This window comes from Heteronotia binoei, chromosome 21, assembly GCF_032191835.1.
Source record: "Heteronotia binoei isolate CCM8104 ecotype False Entrance Well chromosome 21, APGP_CSIRO_Hbin_v1, whole genome shotgun sequence".
Lineage (NCBI taxonomy): Eukaryota > Metazoa > Chordata > Lepidosauria > Squamata > Gekkonidae > Heteronotia > Heteronotia binoei.
Genome location: NC_083243.1, coordinates 78,928,078 through 78,949,502, shown reverse-complemented (window position 1 = coordinate 78,949,502; position 21,425 = coordinate 78,928,078). Strand labels below are relative to the sequence as shown.

At 43.9% G+C, this 21,425-nt stretch overlaps 1 pseudogene; it reads left to right on the top strand.

Annotated features, from left to right (window-relative positions):
• Positions 1-19,258: 19,258 nt before the first annotated feature.
• Positions 19,259-20,512, top strand: LOC132589878 (histone acetyltransferase type B catalytic subunit-like; annotated as a pseudogene).
• The last annotated feature ends 913 nt before the right edge of the window (positions 20,513-21,425 follow it).

The window sequence follows — 21,425 nt, the reverse complement described above, 5'->3', positions numbered from 1 at the left end:
TCTAATTTGTGCCTGTCTCTCCGGCCCTGCACGTGGAACAGGTAGCACTTCTGAGAAGGCTACCTGTTCCACTCCTGGCCTTAAGTCTCCTGCCTAGCAGACTAAATTTTTCCTCCAGGACCTCAAGACTGCATTTCTCCACATCGTTGGTGCCAACATGCACCGCGACCACTGGCTCCTCCCGAGTACTGTCTATCAGCCTATTTACAACACACATAATGTCTGCTACCTTCGCACCAGGCAGGCAAGTCACCATATGGTCAGTATGCGGTTTTGCCACCTAGCTGTTTACTTGCCAAATCACCAACTACCAAGACCCCCCCCCCTCTCTCCCTGCCCAGGGATGGTTCCTTGGCATGAAAGGATACCCACTCACCAACTGAAGAAGAGGTCCCTACTGAGGGTGCATTCCCCTTATCCTCAGCCCAGTGCCCTGTTCCCTCTCGACCCTCATGCTCCCTGGCAGCAATGGGGCTGCCACGTTCAGAGTGGGGCTCATCTAATACGTCCCAGAGAGTCTTCTCTGAGTGCCTAACTTACTGTCTCTGCTTTTCCAGGTCAGTCACCTTGGCCTCAAGGGTACGAACTCGTTCCCTGCGGACCAGGAGCTCCTTGCATTGAGCACACACCCAAGACTTCTGTCCTGTGAGCAGATAGTCATACATGTGACACTCAGTGCAAAACACTGGAAAGCCCCCACCCCCTGCTGGCATTCTACCTTCAAGATAGCTTTTTTCAAAAATATACAGTGCCCTTTTAAATCCTGTTTGTTTATGTGGCTCTCCTTCTGGAGGGTCTACTTACCTTATTGGGAACACAAGGATAATAGGGATCTGAGTTCCTGGTCCTTACAGAGCCCCCAGGCTAAGAGCCACAGGCCAAGAGCCCTTTAGCTCTCGCCCTTTGGCTCGCGCCTCTGGCAAGGCACAGCTTAATAATGCAAAGAGGGTGGGCAACACAGCCACTCCTAATCAATCAGCAACAATCACCTTCAGCCCACTCAAACCAAACAAACAGCAGTTTCCCAGCAACTACAAACTCAGAATTTTCAGCAATGCCACAGTCACACAAACTCAGAAATTCTCAGCAACTTCCCCAGCTGCTTAGAAAGCCAAAGCTCACCCTTGTAACACTTCTTCTCTGCTCTCTCTTAGAGCTCTCTGTGCTCAGCCTATGGCAAGGCGCAGCTTAATAATGCTATATATATATATCATATAATGCTATATATATCATTGTGGTATAGCAGCCATTTGTAACTGTATTTTCCTAGGGCTTTTTTTGTAGAAAAAGCCCAGCAGGAATTCATTTGCATATTAGGGCACACCCTTTGATGTCACCATTGTTTCACACAGGGCTTTTTGTAGAGAAAGCCCAGCAGGAATTCATTTGCATATTAGGCCACACCCCCTGATGCAAAGCCAGTCAGAAGTGTGTTCCTTGCTTTAAAAACAAGAAGCCCTGGTTAATATATTGAATTGAATTCAGACTAGAAACTTATCAGTAAGTGGTGGCGTGACTGCAGAATATGTGTAATGTGTACAGTCTGCTTAGCACTGGATAGCAATCGAACTGTGGCATTTTGTACTAGCTGAATTTTCCATGTTGACGCCAAGGACAAACCTGTGTAGAGTGTGTTAAAGCAGTCTAGCCTCAAGGTTCCGTGGCATAGCTCCATGAGGCCAGTATGACTAGGTCAAGGTAGGCAGCTGTCTCCCTACCTAGTACTTAGAATTCATCAAATGCCAGGGGGTGGATGGGTGGAGTGAGTTTTCTGTGAAATCCTTGCCCAGCTCAGAATCTTTCTACCCAAATCTCATGTTGTGGTAGAAGTCTTGAACTAATGCCTGATCATGGTGGTTAAATGGTTAAGAGTGAACAAATTGAAACTGAATCCTGATAAGACAGAAATAGTGCTATTTGGGCAGCAGAGGCCTTGAACAGCATTGCACTTCCCAGCTTGGATGGAGTTCATCTGACCTTTACTGACTTGGTAAAGAGTGTAGAAGAAAAAGCAAGTTAATGCAGCTATAAAATGCTTTCTTCCATTTTTGTCAAGTCTGGAAGATGTCTTCCTAACTTTACTCAGCCAGTTTAGCCACCTCAGCCGCCCTGAGCCATTCTGTGGGAAGGGCGGGATATAAATTACGGACTAAATAAATAAATATATACTATGGTAACACTGAGACCAGATTATTGTAATGCACTCTGCATGGGTCTGCCCTTGAAGTCAACCTGGAGACCCCAGTTGGTATAGAAGGCTGCAGCTTGTGCATTATAAGGAGCTAGAGAGACATGCACTTTGTACCCATTTTGCAATCACTCCATTGGTTGTCCATTAGCTGCCAGTCTTATTACTGTCACATACAACTCCTTGCATGGCCTTGGGCTATCATATCAGCAGGACACAGGATTGCCTTGTCTCCTGGGTTCAGCCATGACAGTTCTGCTCATCTATTCAGAACCTTCTGCAGGTGCCACCCTGAAAACAGGCAATATCAAACAATGCCCATACATATGCTTCCTTCACCTTGTGGAATGACCTGCCTGAGAAGGTCAGGAGGGCTTCCACACTCTGGTCATACTGCAAACAATGCAAAATGGACTTGTTCAGGCGAGCTTTTCTATGAAGGTAATAGGGCTACACTAGAATAGTATAGTTCAGGGACCCCACGGAGGACACACATATATCAGTGCTACACAAACTGCATTGGTTGCTGGTGGAGCACTGGATCAGATTCAAGGTCTTGATGCTTACCTTTAAAGCCTTTAATGGTCCGATAACCCATGTATCTTTGAGACTGCCTCTCCCAGTATGTCCACCAAAGGGCATTAAGATCAGCAGGTACAGGGCCGGATTAACAAATAGGCCAAGTAGACAACAGCCTATGGGCCCCCATGCATTTAGGGGCCCCAGGCTGGCTATCCCCCCCAGTTTTTCCCCTGCTTGCAGCCCTCCCAGCCTGCATGTGCAGCCAACAATTGGGCCACTCTTTGCCCAACTTGCCTGGTGCGGCTGCTGGTGGCGTTGTCGCCAAGTTTGCTTCTCTCCGCCTCTTCCCCGCAGCTTGGTCAAATGGGCTTTTGAGAAGGGGCCTGCAGGCTGCAGTGGGGCCATGGGCAGTGGGGCTGGGCTCCGACTCTGAGATAATTTGCGAGGGGGCCCCCAAGATTTCAACTGCCTAGGGGCCTCCAAAGGGTTTAATCCAGCACTGAGCAGGTAAGAAGCTTCTGGTGGTCTCTGGCCAAAAAGATACCTGGTTGCCCTCAACCAGGGCCAGGGCCTTCTCCACCCTGGCCCAGCCTGATGGAACTCTCTGCTGAGTGGCATCCATGCCTCGTCTGATCTGCCTGGTACCCTCCCTGCCATGACTGAATGCAAGCACTGCCATATTGTTTCTTAAAATGTTTACTGTTTCTGAATATTCAAACATTTTGTTTTTATGGTTTTAACTTGTTTTATATTGTATATTGCACTGGATTAAAATTGTTGTGAACCATCTTGGGCCCTGCGTAAGAGGGGAAAGGCGGTAAAAAAATTCCAAATGTAGTAAATAAGTAAATAAATCACCTTCCCCATTTTTGCCTTTAGAGATGTCCTGTTATGTGTGCATAAATTGCTAGCATTGCCATTCTTTTGAGTTTTGATTATTTCCCAGGGACTTCCCTACATTTCCCAGAAATGTAGAAATGACATTTCTGAAGGATATGTTAGTGTGTCTGTGTGACCTCCATCTTGTGGAGTGGCCTGCCTGAGGAGGTCAGGAAGGCTCTCACTCTTTTGACTTTCTGCAAACTATGCAAAACTAAATTATTCAAGAGGACTTTTCTACTCAGGTAATAGGGTAGCACTGCACAAAAGGCTTCACAAAGTTATTTGGATAAAGTATGGAGGATTGTGGTTTACCACTGTGTATAGTTTGCTGTGAATTGGGTCCTATTGTGTAATTTTGCATCATTTTAGTGTGTCATATGTTAACACTTTGCTTCAGTTTTGTTTTTTAGGCTTCTGGTTGGTTCTACAACCCAAATCCTATTTCACTGTTTATTGGATACCTCTTCATGTTGATTGTATTGGCTCATTCCACGTAATTCATCATGAGTCCCAATGAGAAAGGTGGACTATAAATACTGAAATAAATAAATGAAAATAAAATGTGCATATCTTATCTCTGTATGCATATGCATGGAAATCAAGTACATGAATTAAGGCAGGGTTTGGCCCTGAAAACTCTATATTTTGTAATACATTTATTGCTGGATTAAGCCTGGGCACTGTGATGTAGAAATCTTGTTGCTTCCACTTGGTTTTAAGTAACCAATGGTTGAAGTGCAAAGTCAACCAAGTCAATTGAACAAAAAGGCAAAGTAGCTCAGAAGCAGGCAAAACAGTGAAAGTATCATACTGTTTGCACTGGTTGTTTCTTTGCTTTTGTTGATCTGGGTTGTGGAGGAGAACAGTGAGTGTTCTGTTCCAGTTTACTGAGATTTTCCCAGTTTCTGAGCCTTTATTCCCAAACTGAAAAAAACACAGGTCAAGAAGCAGCAGAAGTGAACAGAAATTTAATAGACATTGAAAACAGCAACAGCAAGCTTGCCATCTGGCTGCCATGCCTGACACTGGATTACTATTCATTATTCATCCTCAGTCATTAATAATAAACAATGAAACCTATATGGCACAGTGTGCCGCCATCTATACATGCACAGTGATGATCATATTATGTAACTCTCTTCTTTTTTGCATGAATTTGCTAAAGATCTCAGGGATATGCATGACACACCTTTAATATTGCAAAGGTATGTTAGCATTGATCTGCCCATGAAGGCAGCATAGATGGCAAATATCTGTGTCAGAGAACCCACCCTCATTTGGCTCACAGTAAGTCCAACCCACAAGTTACCCACTGTGTACCAGCCACTATCTCTCACTTGCCTGTTGCCAAAAATGTGTTTCAGAACTTGAACAAGCCTTTGGGTTGGATCCAGCCAGCTTTTTCATTGTGTCTCACCCAATTCCCCTTCTTACTATGTCCCCATTGCACGTGGCATTTGTTCATGATCTCCAGCATAGTCCTTTTGGGTGGTGAGTTGGGACTCCTCTTCCTTTTTTCGGCAGCAGAACAAGCTGGTTGGATCCTGTTTATTACAGTTACATCTACATAGGGCTTTTTTTTGGTAGAAAAAGCCCAGCAGGAACTCATTTGCATATTAAACCACACCCCCTGATGCCAAGCCAGCTGGAACCGTGCTTCTCTATGTTCCTGCTTTTAAAAAGCTCTGCATCTACACTACATAGTTGAAAACTGTATAACTATAATGACTTCCTCCAAAGGGGAGTAGTTTTGGTTTTTAATTCTATTTGTATTATATTTCTATAGTGCAATTCTCCAATGAACATAGAATGCTATTGTAAATGACTGCTGACTGTTTCATAGGTAACTGTTTTCAGTTAGGGAGTAATTAGGGAGCTATGACAGACAAAACTTTAAGTTGTTTATATTAATCAGGCCTGTTGGATTTACACTTCTATGCATCTGACAAAGGGAACTCTAACTCACAAAGGTTTCTGCTGAAATAAATTTGAAGTCTTTAAGGTGCCACAGGACTCCTGTTTTACTATACAGACAAGCAAGTTTGAAAGATGGTTTAAATGTAGCATTTGACATGGATTGTAGTTTGCCATTTTTTAAGGGGAGAGATGTCTCTTAGTCAAAGAAGGCATCAAAAATCTACCTTTCCCATCATTTATCATCAGGGCAAAATTGGATTAACCTTTCATATGTGTGACCTGGAGCTGTTTTTCTCAGTTCCCCCATGATCTCCAGTTTATTTTTTGTACTATGCAATCACAAGACTGGACTGTCAATTAACTAGTTTTCTTCTTGCAGCTGTACAGTTATGTACAGCCTTACCTTGCTCGTACAAGAGAAAGGTGATTAGTTTTGTTAGTGCTTTGGTTTCAGCATAGTTTAATGCCTATCAACATACCTGCATTTTCCTGTCACTATTTGCCATGCAGAATTTTTTTTAAAAAAACCTGCTTGGGATGCTACCCTAGTTTCTGGCCTGGTGGAGAGTTGGCCTACATCCTATTTGCAATCACGTTCTGCCATCAGCTCCCTCCTCTTTCACCCAAATTAAAAAGAGCTGGTAGGACATTTTCTAGACTGAAATGCAGGAAGCAGATGTATAAATAAAACATAAAGACCAACAATAAAAACATAAAGACCAACAATAAACATTTCTTCAAATATATTAGAAGCAGGAAACCAGCCAGGGAGGCAGTGGGGCCCTTGGATGACCAAGGGGTTAAAGGATTACTGAAGGAGGATAGGGAAATGGCTGAGAAGCTGAATGCATTTTTGGCTCCATCTTCACTGTGGAAGATGAGAAGTGTTGGCCTGCTCCAGAACCACTAATTTTGGAAGAAGAAGAAGATGAAGATATTGGATTTATATCCCGCCCTCCACTCCAAAGAGTCTCAGAGCGGCTCACAATCTCCTTTACCTTCCTCCCCCACAACAAACACCCTGTGAGGTGGGCGGGGCTGGAGAGGGCTCTCACAGCAGCTGCCCTTTCAAGGACAACTTCTGCCAGAGCTATGGCTGACCCAAGGCCATTCCAGCAGGTGCAAGTGGAGGAGTGGGGAATCAAACCCGGTTCTCCCAGATAAGAGTCCACACACTTAACCACTACACCAAACTGGCTCTCTAAAGAAGAAGGGTCGACGCTTGTTTCCCGCCTTTCGCCGCCGATAGGAGCCTCAAAGCGGGTCACAACCACCTCCCCCTCCTCTCCCCACAACAAGCACCCTGTGAGGTAGGTGAGGCTGAGAGAACGTGACTGGCCCGTGGTCACCCAGCAGGTTTCGTGGAGTAGGAGACAGGGATTCGAACCTGGTTGATCACGCCAGATCCGAAACCGCCGCATTTCCCCACTACGCCACGCCGGAAGGGGTGTTGAAAGACCTGAGTCAGATTGAGGTGACAAGATAAGAGGTCCTACAACTGATTGACGAATTAAAAACTATTAAGTCACCAGGTCCGGATGGCATACATCCAAGTTGAACTTGTGGATCTCCTGACAAAAATATGTAATCTTTCATTGAAATCTGCCTCCGTTCCTGAGGACTGGAAGGTAGCAAACGTTACCCCCATCTTTAAAAAGGGTTCCAGAGGAGATCCAGGAAATTACAGGCCGGTCAGTCTGACTTCAATACCGGGAAAGTTGGTAGAAACCATTATCAAGGACAGAATGATTAGGCACATTGATGAACACAAGTTATTGAGGAAGACTCAGCGTGGGTTCTGTAAGGGAAGATCTTGCCTCACTAACCTGTTACAGTTCTTTGAGGGGGTGAACAAACGTGTGGACAAAGGGGACCCAATAGATGTTGTTTACCTTGACTTCCAGAAAGCTTTCGATAAAGTTCCTCATCAAAGACTCCTTAGTAAGCTCGAGAGTCATGGAGTACAAGGACAGGTCCTCTTGTGGTTCAAAAACTGGCTAATTAATAGGAAGCAGAGAATGAGTATAAATGGGCAGTCTTCGCAGTGGAAGACGGTAAGCAGTGGGGTGCCACAGGGCTCAGTACCGGGTCCCATGCTCTTTAACTTGTTCATTAATGATTTGGAGTTGGGAGTAAGCAGTGAAGTGGCCAGGTTTGCAGCTGACACTAAATTGTTCAGGGTGGTGAGAACCAGAGAGGATTGTGAGGAACTCCAAAGGGATCTGTTGAGGCTGGGTGAGAGGGCGTCAACGTGGCAGATGAGGTTCAATGTGGCCAAGTGCAAAGTAATGCACATTGGGGCCAAGAATCCCAGCTACAAATACAAGTTCATGGGTTGTGAACTGGCAGAGACTGACCAAGAGAGATCTTGGGGTTGTAGTAGATAACTCACTAAAAATGTCAAGACAGTGTGCGATTGCAATAAAAAAGGCCAACGCCATGCTGGGAATTATTAGGAAGGGAATTGAAAACAAATCAGCCAGTATCATAATGCTCCTGTATAAATTGATGGGGCGGTCTCATTTGGAGTACTGTGTACAATTCTGGTCACCGCACCTCAAAAAGGATATCATAGCATTGGAAAAAGTGCAGAAAGGGGCAACTAGAATGATTAAAGGTTTGGAACACTTTCCCTATGAAGAAAGGTTAAAATGCTCGGGGCTCTTTAGCTTGGAGAAATGTCGACTGCGGGGTGACATGATAGAGGTTTACAAGATTATGCATGGGATGGAGAGGGTAGAGAAAGAAGTCCTTTTCTCCCTTTCTCACAATAGAAGAACTTGTGGGCATTCAATGAAATTGCTGACCAGTCATGTTAAAATGGATAAAAGGAAGTACTTCTTCACCCAAAGGGTGATTAACATGTGGAATTCACTGCCACAGGAGGTGGCGGCGGCTACAACCACAGCCAGCTTCAAGAGGGGATTGGATAATAATATGGAGCAGAGGTCCGTGGCTATTAGCCACAGTATATATATTGGCCACTGTGTGGCACAGAGTGTTTGACTGGATGGGCCATTGGCCTGATCCAAAATGGCTTCTCTTATGTTCTTTAAATAAAGTCACTAACCCAAAGGTGCTACTCAGTGGCCTGTCTTGTTTTGCTTTGTCTTAATTTCTGCTTCAATTTCCTTCATATATCCCTTACTTCCATTTCTCTCCCTTTTCCTGGATCTTCATACAGTTATCTCCCAATCTTTTAAAATCCTTTTCAAGTGCTGCTGCTTTCACCTTCTGTTTCTGAATGAATCTTTGCTGTTCCCTTGTGATGTAACCCCCCCTCCCCGCATTTTCATTTCTGTCTCGTCTTCCATTTTCATTAAGCGCCCCCCCCCCTCGATGTGAGCTTCCATTATGGACAGTCCAGTTTTCTCATATGCAGAGCCTAGATTTTCTTTTTGGCTCGTGTTCCCATTCTCCAGGCAGTGTACTGTAATGGCTGTTCAGAGGAGATGGTCTTTTCTTTAGGTCTTTATTTAGCTAAATAGCAAAAGTTGCTTGTTTCATGGGCATTGATAGCTTTTGATGGCTAATGGCTGCTAGAGATTGGTCATACAACACAGGTGAGGGCTGCATAGTCACAGTTTGTTAGAATGTGAACCAGTGACCTCAGCCATCAAATTTTGAAGCAACTGGTTTGCAGCTGGCTGTCAATAAAGATCTAGGATGGTGATGGTGGAGATTCCAGAGACACGCTCTTCACTTTCATGGCATTGATGACACATGCAGGATGCTTTCATGTGCACATTTTCTGAAATCCCTGGTTAACCCAAAGCAACTTAAAAACCAGCCAACCAACCCCATGATATGCCAACCAGTGTCTATTTTATTTCGTTATAACACTTTTGCTCAATTCAAGGTCCCCAGTGTATTGAACATTAAAACAAAACATTAAGAATCATTTTAAATACAAGTAAATCTATATACAGTTATAAAGTAATTAAATAAAATATAATCTAAGTACACAAAAATATAAATACAACAATTGGGGAATGAAGACAGGTGTCTTAACCAATTTGGATAATATTCTAAAGACACCCATTTACAAAATATTATAAAAGAGCCAAAGAACTCCAGGCTTACTTACAGGAGTAGTCATTTGTTCTTATATTATTTCCAAAATGGCCTCAGCTATGTGTGCTTTTTCTAAAGAGGAGAAGAAGCAACAAGCCCAGGCATGCTGCCCAAGTAACATCAAACATATCCATTGTAAATTAACTCTTTCCAGCCTTACATCTTTCTATTAGAGTCTAGTGTAGATGTTCAGGTGCATAGAAATCATACAGTGTGGACTGACTGGCAAATTTCTTTTCAATCTACTTGAGCCAGCCAGCCACAGGGAGAAAGATTCAGGAAGTCAAATGCTGGTGAATGACCAGAACATCAGGCTGATGGGTAATGGTCTTTGCCATTCATATGTAACCATTGTCCATCAGGAAGATCCATCCAGTAGCTTTAGCACTGATCTGGGAAGGAGTCAGACACAGGAAATTCCACATTTCATACATCAGTAAACAGGGTTTCTACCAAACAAAGGAGAGAGGCTTTTTTGGCCAGCTTCAAAATGAAGTTTAGAACAACATGAACCAATGTAGAATGGCAATTAAAGAAAGCAATGCAAAACATAAGAAAAATTTCTATGGCTAATGTTCAGTGTTTCTAACAGGGGCCCTGCTCCATCTCCTTTATCTCTGCTGAAATGGGGACCTGGTAAAATGGCATGGCCATCATGGTCGTGGCACCCTGATTATTTTTAAATTTAATTAACCCAAACAGAGAGAAATAAAAATATAACAAAATATAACAATAATGATGGGCAAATCAGTGGTGACTTGCCACCATTGTTGAGGCACCATGGTTATGGGATGCCCTTTCCACATTTATCTGGGTATTTCAGCAGATGTGGCCCTTCTCATGCCTACATAGCAAGCTGCTCTTGCAAAAAATTCTTCCTTCTACATGAGTAGAAGCAGACCTGTTCTCTTTTGAATCAATCCAAGCACCTTGGAGAGGGAGGCACCAGGAGTCATTCTTTTTCTCTGTCTTCTGATTACAGCCTGCAGAACTCATTAGGTCCATTGACACAGGGACACAATGGACACTTGTTTCTGATGGAAATATATATCTGTTCTGTGTGTCCTTTGCAATGTTCTAATGTTCCAGTCATTATAGGGTTAACACTGTGCCTGATTCCCTATTGTCTGCATGACCTAGGAAGAAGATACTGACTGCTGTCAATCAAGGTCTAGAAGCCAGAAAACCTGTTTTGTCTTTTTGGTCAGTCAGGTGACTTCCTTTGTTCAGGCAGAGAGGTCAAGAAGAAGGAGGAAGTAGCCTCCATTAAGCACATGATCTTCTAATGTGAGGATTTAATAGTTCCATAGTGTTTGTTATTTTCACCTCCCAGTACCCCGAAATAAATGTTTTTGCTTTTTCATGTTAAATGCCTCAATGATTATTTGATCCAGTGATCCATCGTACTGTTTGAGATAAAGAAATAGAATTTCAAACAGAATTCCCTAACAGTTTCTCTCTTCTCACAGGTGTCTGGTACAAAGGTGTGCTCATTTGACATATACATTTGTCTTCATTGAGTCAATGTCAAGTTGGCAAATTTCCCAGTGAGAAGCATCACTTCTGTGATATTATTCACAAGGGTAAAATCAGGCACATACCTTAAAATGTGGCAAAACAGAGAGTTGTAAGGATGTAACGGTGTCACTTCAAGGTTATTCATTTAATAGACTTCCTTTCTAGCTGCTTAGAGATGTAGGAAATGCTGGAATTAGTCTGCGTAAATGATGGAATATTTATTTGGCAGCAATGACCTTTTTTTTTAAAGCACCAAATAACGTGCAAGAGAAGGGGTGTCTGTCATTTAGATGGCTTTCGGTGGAGTCTCTTTCCCCTCTGAGCTAAGGAACATATAAGAGCATTTCCTGAGAAGGTAGAATATCACATTGAAAAAATATCCCTTAAAAAAAAAAAAAGTGGACACAAAAGTCCCGGAAAGGTGAAAATTTTCTGCCTTGGAAAAGGTCTAAACCAGGGGTGTCAAACTCATTTATTATGAGGGCTGGATGTGACATAAATGAGACCTTGCTGGGCCAGGCCAAGTGCGTCATAAAATGTAATGCCAGGTAGCAGAAAAATAAACTTTATAAAGGACACAGACAAACACAATTAAAGAATTAAAAAAAAACTTAAAATAAATCATGCTTAAAACATTAGCACTCATTAGTCTTAAAGGTGCTTTCTTTGTATCTCTCCCATGCAATCCATGGAACTAGCAAAGGAAGCTCTGTCTCTTTCCTTCCTTCCCCAGGAGACCAGGAAGGGAGAGAGCCTCAGCCAATAGAAGGAAGAGAGGCTTGACTTAGCTCTGCTGTGCAATTATCCTGGCAAAGCAAGGGAGGAACCTCAGCCAATGGAGAAAATAGAGACTTTGCTCTGTAGCTCCTGTGTTATTAAGCAAAAGCCTGGAAAGCCAAGTTGTGATGCAGAAGGAAACAAGAGAGAGGGAGATGGAAGCAGACAACAACCAGTTGCTCAGGGGCCTGATAGAAACTCCAGGGCCGCATGTTTGACACCCCTGGTCTAAACAGACATGCTGATTATGGCTTTAGAGCATATAAATCAGTTGAAATGGACACAATAAGCACTTGTTTCTCTCTTATCTTTTGCTTTTATAAATAAACCCTCAAATTAAAAAATGGTGGTTGTGGTGATATTGCTGTTGATGGGGCCCACCATAAGTTAGGGCCCAATCTGGTTGCAGAAACTGCTATTGGCGCTGCTATTACCATCTTGCATTGGAGAAACAGACAGGGTAAAGCTAAACCTTACTGTTTTTAAAGAGCTGGGTCTAGGTTCTGTATGGCTTTTGCATGGGGGAAGCCACTTGTATGGGAGGCAGAAGCCCTTTCTCCTCCTATAGTGCCATGAGAACCCATTTGGGCTCTCTCTCTCTTTCTAAGGAAGCTGTTCCCTTCAGCTGCTATAATGTTTAGTTTGACCCCGAAACAATGTGCTGTGATAGTGCAAGGCCATCTGCTGACTCCATGGACAAGGAGGAAAACTTAAAGCCAGGTTTCCTGCCATCAAATTCAGCACACTAGTTACGGCACAATACTGGCTTTTGAGGCACTGAAGGAAAAGTGGCTACTGGATGCTGGGTATGACTTAAATAGCTGCAGAAAAAAAGGAATAGAAATTATCAAATTAAGTACTTCCCATTTATGTTACTGTATGTGCATCTGAGGGGAAAGCTGAGGTTTTGCAGTTTCCTGGCACTCACATCTCAGAGGGACTCTTCAGCTTCCAAGATGATTTCATTTCATACATCCAAGAACAGGATGCTTTTTCACATGGGAAGTTTTCTGTTTGGAAATTTTGCTTCGTCCCACATGAAGTTGCTCCATTTTGGACAGGATACCAATCTCATCAGTAGGACACCAAATACATTTTATTACTTATCTGAGAGGTCTATTAAATTTACAGACTCAATTGACAAGACTGAAGTATAGGTATCTTGATGCCTTCAAGAGATAATTAAAAAAAACAATAACATTATTCTTTACTTTCAGTACACTCTGTAGGTTTTAACTGAAATGTTTGTTTGTGTCCTTAGGTTCATCTCTAAATTGGGAGAAATACCACATGTGTGAGGTATCACAGAAATCCTTGGCAAGGAAGACCTGGCCCTGAAGCATGGACCATACAGAACATTTAGGTATAAGACAAGATGGAAGGAATAACAATAGATCCTCACATAAATCTTTCATCCAGAAACACTCCTCTCTTCATCCAGAAACCTCCTCCCTAATTTTCTGATAAGTGTCGACGAGCAACCTCTGTCCCCACAAAATCTCATTGTGTCTTTCAGTGTCCCAATAGTCTAGTGCCTGTGTCCCAGTGGCAGGAAATTCCCATAATCAGGGGACTGGTTGATCTCACTATGGAAAACAACTTTTACCAATTGCATCATTGCAATGTATAGGATGCCCAAACCAAACAGGGCATAAATTAGCCAGTACTCATTTGTTTCATGAAGAGCATTGTTCCTCTTTTATTCAATGACCTTTTTGTTCATTTACATCCTGGACCAATCAAGTGCCACTGTTGTAACTGAGCCCAGAGTGCAGACAATGGCTTATTCCGTCTATTCTGTTCACAGGGCAGTAGGAATGGTCATCCACTTTGTCATGCGGAGACTGGAGGTTGTTTTAACCAGTTTTTCCCACCATTTAGAAAGAGGCTGAATTCTGAGAGGAAAACCCTGTCATAATAATAATCCAGGGCCCATTGAAGTTTTCTCAGCTTTATTATTTGGGTGGGGCTGGAATGCTATGCAATCACTGGCTTATTTACTCTTAAAGCAGGGAACTAGCTGGCAAGGCATTCATTCACACATGGCAAGAAACCCCAGTGCTGGGTATTGCAAGGTTTCTGGAACCTGTACTGTGTTATGTACCAATAGAAGATTCTTGGCTATGTGACATGGCAGTTTCAGCTAACCCGGAGACAAAACAATTTTTGTGCATGCAGGGGTAGTCTTGTGAATCTTTAGTGTGGGAGAAGTTGCCTTTTAATCTGTGCCATACAGACCCTGGAGTGTGCCTGAGCTATGGGCATAATTTAACCCGTGGCAAAGTTGGTAACTGGACCATTACCTCACTCATGCTCTGACCTAATGTATCAGGGCAGGGGGTGGAGAAAGAAGGCTTACTATAGGGACAATTGTCCTTGACATCAGATGTTTATGAATTTTGTTAAAGAACCCACACTCAAACAGAAGGCTTTTTTAAAAAAAATGTGATTGCATATTGATGTCTCGCTACAATTTTATTCATTCTGTGCATTTTTCTCCCACCCTTCCTCCAAGGAACTCAGTGATGTACATGTATTTCCCCTCTTCTCAGATATCCTTCATCACAACAACCCTGTCAGATAGGTTAGGCTGAGAGAGAACAACAGCCCTAAATCCATCCAGTTAAATGTTGTGGCTGATAGGGATTTGAACCTCGGTTTCCCCCCAAACTACTCCAAAGTGACAGTGTAGTTAAAGCAGCCTAAAATAAGGAAATGTGATATCAAAATATAAATTCAGAATTAAATCTCAAAATATAGGGCACAAATCTACCTGGAAGTTGTGAGCAAACCATCTATAAAGGAACAGGAAGCATACTAAAAGAGTTCGGCAGTAGTACTTGGGCATCAAAAGCCCGTTTCTTGCAGTGGGACTTTTGGAAGAAAGCTCCCAGACAGCAGCCATAATAAAGGAAAAGAGTAATGCAAGCCTGCCCTCAATGCTATTCTTCCCACTTCTTACACTGCTTCTGATTGATGCTCCCATCTTATCTGGCTGGGTATGAGCTTTTGTAAGTCACGGCTCAGAAGTGATCAGTGACTCACAAAAGCTCATACCCTGCCACAAATTGTGTTGGTCTTTCAGGTTCTAATCTACTAGATTCTTGCTGTTTTCCACTGCTACAGACAGAGAGGTACAACTACCCATAGGCGTAAACTATGTGGGGGCTCGGGGGCTGAAGGCCCCCCTGGATTTCCCCCTCGGGGCTAAGCCCCCGTCAGGCAAGCAACACAGGACTTGAGGCTTCAAAGGCATGAATGGGGTGATAAAGGCTATGTGTGATTTTTCCCTCTGAGCTTCAAAGTCAGTGAAGGACTTTATGAACCTCAGCTCCTTAGAAATGCTAATTGAGCTTCTCCTGCCAATGGCAGGTGCTCCTTTTGCGCCCTTCCCAGGCCTGAGAAGAAAATGCGGGCAAGCCCCACAGGGAGGAGCCCCGTCCCTCATCCACCTTCTTTCGAGGGGACTTGCCTCTGGAGTCTGGGAGGGGGGTGAGGAAAAAGAGAAGGGCCTCATTCCAGGTGGCTGCTGCTCTTGCCGCCACTATCATGGGAAAGTCGTTCGCCAACTTCATGGGCAAGAAAGGCTTTCATCCTGCCTCCAAATCTAACATCGAAAAGGTAAGTCTCGGTTTCTTCCCACGAAAAGTGGCCTATGAGAGATCTTTTCAAGTAGTTTTTCTCCCTGCCTCCCACCACCGCAGATTCCACAAAGTTATTTTGCTTCCACGAAAAACCCCCCCATATTGCTTCTCCTGTATTTATATGTACGGACAAAAGGCACCTTCCTGGGCTTTCAAAATCATGCTTCCTGGAGCTTTTCCTTTATGGCTTGTCCGAATATTGCTCACTGTTGTGTAGCGATTTGATTATATTGTTTCAGTTTGGTTACCCTGGCTCCGGAGAGAGGCACATACATCTTCCAAAAGGGACATACTAAAACTCGGAACAGCGCCTGCCCATAGACTATACATGCCTGCCCATAGAGAAAGCACACCTGCCCATAGGGAATAATGGGGACCACACTAGCCCATAGGGAAAAAGGGAAATTAAGCTTGGCCTAAGGTCAGCGCCTGCCCATAGACTATACACTTGGCCTAAGGACAGCGCCTGCCCATAGAGAAAGCACACCTGCCCATCTCCCCCTGTTGTACTTTGGAGGGTGTTTTGAGGAGAAGCACTGGATGCTATGCTGAAAATGTGGGGCCTCTATCTCAAAAAACAGCCCTCCCCAGAGCCCCAGATACCCGCAAATCAATTCTCCATTGTACCCTGTGGGAAGAGAGCCCTGTGGCGCAGAGTGGTAAAGCTGCAGTACTGCAGTTGGAGCCCTCTGCTCACAACCTGTGTTCAATCCCGGCGGAAGCTGGGTTCAGGTAGCCGGCTCCAGGTTGACTCAGCCTTCCATCCTTCTGAGGTCGGTAAAATGAGTACCCAGCTTGCTGGGGGGAAAGTGTAGATGACTGGGGAAGGCAATGGCAAACCACTCCATAAAAACGTTGTGAAAGCAACGTCACCCCAGAGTCGGAAACGACTGGTGCTTGCACAGGGGACTACCTTTATCTTATTATCTGTATACCAATTTACTGTGATTTACACATCTTACTCAAGGTGTTATTCCAATCTTAGCTGGATTTATTGTTCAGTCACTTACCCCTTCTTTCTTACCTATATGTCAGGGGTGGCCAACGGTAGCTCTCCAGATGTTTTTTGCCTACAATTCCCATCAACCTCAGCTAGCATGGCCAATGGCTGGGGCTGATGGGAGTTGTAGGCAAAAAGCATCTGGAGAGCTACTGTTGGCCACCCCTGCTATATGTAATACTTGAGGAAATCTGTTTCAGTGAATCTTAAGGAGTGGACATACTAAGCTTCTCAGTTGTACCCATAATGGAATGTTGTTTGAGTTGTAGGTAAAAACTGAAACCTCAAACCTTATTCCCATATTTGTTTGTTAACTCTTGTGTTTGCGTGCTAAATTTATGCAATTCACAGATCTTTCTCACATCCAGTCTCAGCTGTGATCAGCTATGATCACCCAGTATTTTATGCATCTTGACTTTTCTGACAACCAGCCAACCCCTGTAAGTAAGGATTGAGGAAACTGTTTTCAATGTATCTGACAAAGTGCGCTAGCACAGGATAGCTTATACCCAGAATAAAACTTCATTGGTCTTAAAGGTGTTACTGGACTCAAACTTTGTTCAACTAGTTAATGATTGGAGAAGAAATTGGGGGGGAAGAATAACACTTTATTGCTATGTTGCATACATATTGCTATAGTATTTGGGGGTTCTTTTGACAGATAGATATTTTGTGTCTTCTTCAAGCCTGTGATTGTTTACATTCATTTAAGTAGATGCTGAACCAGATCCTTCTGAAAATTAATGGCCCCAGCAAGCCTATTTTTTTTTTCAAAATGACTACGCTCTTAAAGACTTGGTCAAGGAGGTGTGTATTGACAATTGTTCACCACCTAGACATAGGGTTGCCAATCCCCAGTTGGGGGAAGGGGATCCCCCAGTTTGGAGCCCTCCCCCCCGCCCCATGCTTCAGGGTCATCAGAAAACAGCGGGGGGGGGGGGGAGAAGGGAAATGTTCTCCTAAAGCTTTTCTGTATTGCCTTTTACTGTCAAATTTGTGACCATCAGTTTGTCCTATGAACATGATATGTATATTTGCAGGTCTTAAAGTGACTATTCTAAAAGTGAATTTCAAAAACAGGACATAGCAAGAGACCTCTGAGATACCAGTATAACCACTGGCCAACTCCCACCTTTTTCTGGGTTTGGTCCGGTCCATGGGCATTGTTGGGGGGGTGCTCCCTAAATTTATGAAAAGGGAGCTTCTCCATAAATTCATAGGTAGTGATAATGGAGGCCCCTCCCTGTGATGTGACTGGCTCCTCCCTATGATGTCACTGGGCCCCAACCCCCCGCTCTGTCTGGGCCCCAACCCCCCGCTCTCCTCAGGAAATTGAAAAGTCTACGCCCCTGCAACTTCTCATCTTGATCTATCCCATTTTAGATTAAACTTGTGCAGCTCACTTCAAAGGCACTGAGTATCTTCCTAGCTGAAAATGAGCGGTTGTTTCACCCTTTTCTCTATAACGGCTTCAGTAAATTGGTGGTGGTGTGTAGGCTTTGTAATAGTTTCCCAGCAAAATTAACTAAATCCAGCATCGCCTTCACTTTAACAAGAGAAACTGTGACCTCTGGAAGCAACCCAAAGCACGTTAACTGGCAGCAAACCCATCTTGGGCTTCTGTGAAAGTAAACATGCAGGGGAGCAGGTTGTATGACTGTAGCATCCATTGCAGAGTTGCTGTTTCCCACCTCCCCCTTTCTGAAAAGATTCTCTGCCTCTAATCAGTTGCATGAGAGGAAATATAAAAGCACCTCAATTCAGGCAGCTTTTCCTGACTTGCCATGGTGTTAATTTGTTAACAGCACAGAACTGCTATCAGCAGTAAAGCTGACAACTCTCACAATTCACCTTTGACTGTTTGTTTCAACAGAAGCAATGCTGCATAGAATAGCTGCTGTCCCTCTCTGTCCTTGAGCTTATTTTGATGACCATGCAGACAGGGAAAGTGCAGTGTGCAGTCATCTTGCTGGTTGTGCCAGCTGACCATAAGCTAGAGTACATCGAAGACAGACCTGGCCTGCAGGCTGTGAAAGCCCCTTAGCGCAAATATGCCCCAGTCTGTGGATGCATGTCAATTATCCAGGCCCTGAAGGGTGAAGCAGTAAAGGCGGATATCATTAACACACAGATCAGTTGTTGGATTCCTGCAGTTATCCTGCTGGCGGTGTGATGTATCAGCCACAAGCTAGTTGGAAACAATGGATGACTGCATGGAGAACAAAGTAGGAGGTGAGATCAGCATCACGTGGCAGTGGTAAGGTAGGAAGTGAAGCAGGACTGGGGATTAACCAGAGGATATGGACAGAATTGTTGATTGTCCAATGGGATACTGCATTTTTTTGCACATAGCACAGAGGAACCCTTTGAAATATGGCCTTTGTGGGAGTTCCAGACAGGGCCTAAACTAAAGACTAAGCATCACATAAGGCTGCCAATGAATACAGTGCAGAAACTTCATGTAGGGTTGCCAACTCTGGCTTGGGAAATTCCTGGAGGGTTTGCACATTAAGCTTGCCAGTCCCCAAGTCCCAGCAGGGGATCCCCCAGTTTTTCAGACTGCTCCTTGCTGCCAGCCAGCTGGCTGGTGAGGGAAAACCCTGCCCCAACAGCCACAATGTGCCTTTAAATCTTTGCAGGCTTAGAAGAAGCTTGCAAAGGATTTCTGGCATGTGGGCACACAGCTTGATTTGCTGTGGCTTGGCAGGTATCTTTTGTGCTGAGGCTTCTGCCACTACTTGGAAATGATGGGGCTCTCTGCTATGGAGAAGAAACTGGCTGAGTATAAACGTAATACAAATGAAGCAATTCACTTAAAATTAGTCTGCTTTCCAGAGGATTTGGAAGATGACAGCACAACATTACATCCTGAGTTCAGTCACCAGGTTTTTGGAGATGATGAGGTTGCCTTTGGTTACAAAGGTCTGAAGATGCTCTTGTACTATATTGCTGGTAACTTGTCAACACTGTTTCGCATTGATTACACTTCCAAAGTTAATGAGAAGTTTGACTGCGTGGAGGCAGATGACGTAGAAAGTAAAATTAGAGAAATTATTCCACCAGGTTTTAACAGAAGTATAGATGGCTTAGTGTGTCTGCTGGAAAAGAATGTGAACTTCAAGCTGTTTGGAATATTATTACATACCTATTCCATGCACAACAGAGAAGCTGGTGAAGACATAACTTATCAGATATATAAGACTTACATGACATGTCCGGGCTTTCAAGAATAAATATGAAAGGCTTCAGACCTTCTTGATGTGGTTTATTGAAACGGCTAGCTTTATTGATGTGGATGAGAGATGGAACTACTTTCTAGTATAATAAGGATGGAGCGATGCTCTTTGTGACCACAGGCTATATGACAGTCTACAATTACTATGTGTACCCAGACAAAACCCAGCCACGTGTAAACCAACTGTTGATATTGCCTCTGTTTCAAGGTGAAGGTCATGGAGCTCAGCTTTTAGAAATGGTTCATAGATACTACATGTCATCCTCTACAGTGCTTGATATAACAGTTGAAGACCCATCTGAAAGTTACGTGAAACTACGAGACTTTGTGCTAGTGAAGCTTTGCCAAGATTTACTTTGCTTTTTCCCAGAGAAGCTCAAGCAAGGTTTCAGTCAAGAGATAGTAACAGAAGCTCAACAAAAGCTGAAAGTAAATAAGTAGCATACAAGACGAGTTTATGAAATCCTCCAGTTGCAACAGACATGGCTAATGCAGAGGAGTCTAGAAGTTACAGACTGGATATAAAAAGAAGACTGATGGGTCCTTACAAGAAAAGGCAGATAGAGATTGCTAAAATGAGAAGATGCTTGAGATCAGAAGAGTTAACCAACTAGTTGAATCAAATAGATCTAAATCTGCAACACAAGCAACGAAATGAGACCTTCCAGCAGCTTGTTGCAGACTTTCGGAGAGTCCTAGAATGGCTTGCTCAAATATGAGGATTCTGTCTTTCTTCTACAAAAAAACAAACAGATTTCTGTTTCAAGTTTCAAGTTTATTTCAATTTATATCCCACCCTTCCCACCGAAGTGGCTCAGGGCGGCTCACAGCACATAAAATCTAACATAAAATTATTGGATTTAAAACATCTTACACAGTTAAAACAGTAAAATAAAACATATAACAGCGGTCTATTAAAACTACACTCAGTTTCCAATGCCAGTTAGTTATAAGCCAGCTGGAAGAGGGCTGTCTTACAGGCCCTGCGGAACTGGCCAAGGTTCCGCAGGGCCCTCACCTCTTCCGGCAGCTGGTTCCACCAGAAAGGGGCCGTTACAGAGAAAGGCCTGTCCCTGGTAGATTTCAGGCGGGCTTCCTTTGGCCCGGGGATAACGAGCAGATTTTGAGATCCTGATCTCAGTACTCTCTGGGGAACATGTGGGGAGAGACGGTCCCTAAGATAGGCAGGTCCTAGGCCATATAGGGCTTTAAAGGTAATAACCAGCACCTTGTACCGAACTTGGTATATTCTTGGCAGCCAGTGCAGAATCCGGAGCCCCGGCCGAATGTGCTCCCATCTTGGGAGCCCCAGTAACAACTGGGCAGCGGCATTCTGCACTAACTGCAACTTCCGGGTTTGGCACAAGGGCAGCCCCATGTAGAGGGCATTGCAGTAGTCCAACCTCGAGGTGACCGTTGCATGGGTCACCGTTGCTAGATCGTCACGCTCCAGGAAAGGGGCCAACTGCCTCGCCTGCCTAAGATGAAAGAATGCGGACTTAGCAGTGGCTGCTATCTGAGCCTCCATCGTTAAGGAAGGCTACAATAGTACCCCCCAGGCTCTTGACCATGTGTGTCGCTGTCAACGGCACACCGTCAAAAACTGGCAGGGGGGTTTCTCCTCCCGGACCCCGACGACCCAAGCAAAGGACCTATTTTTGTGTTGTA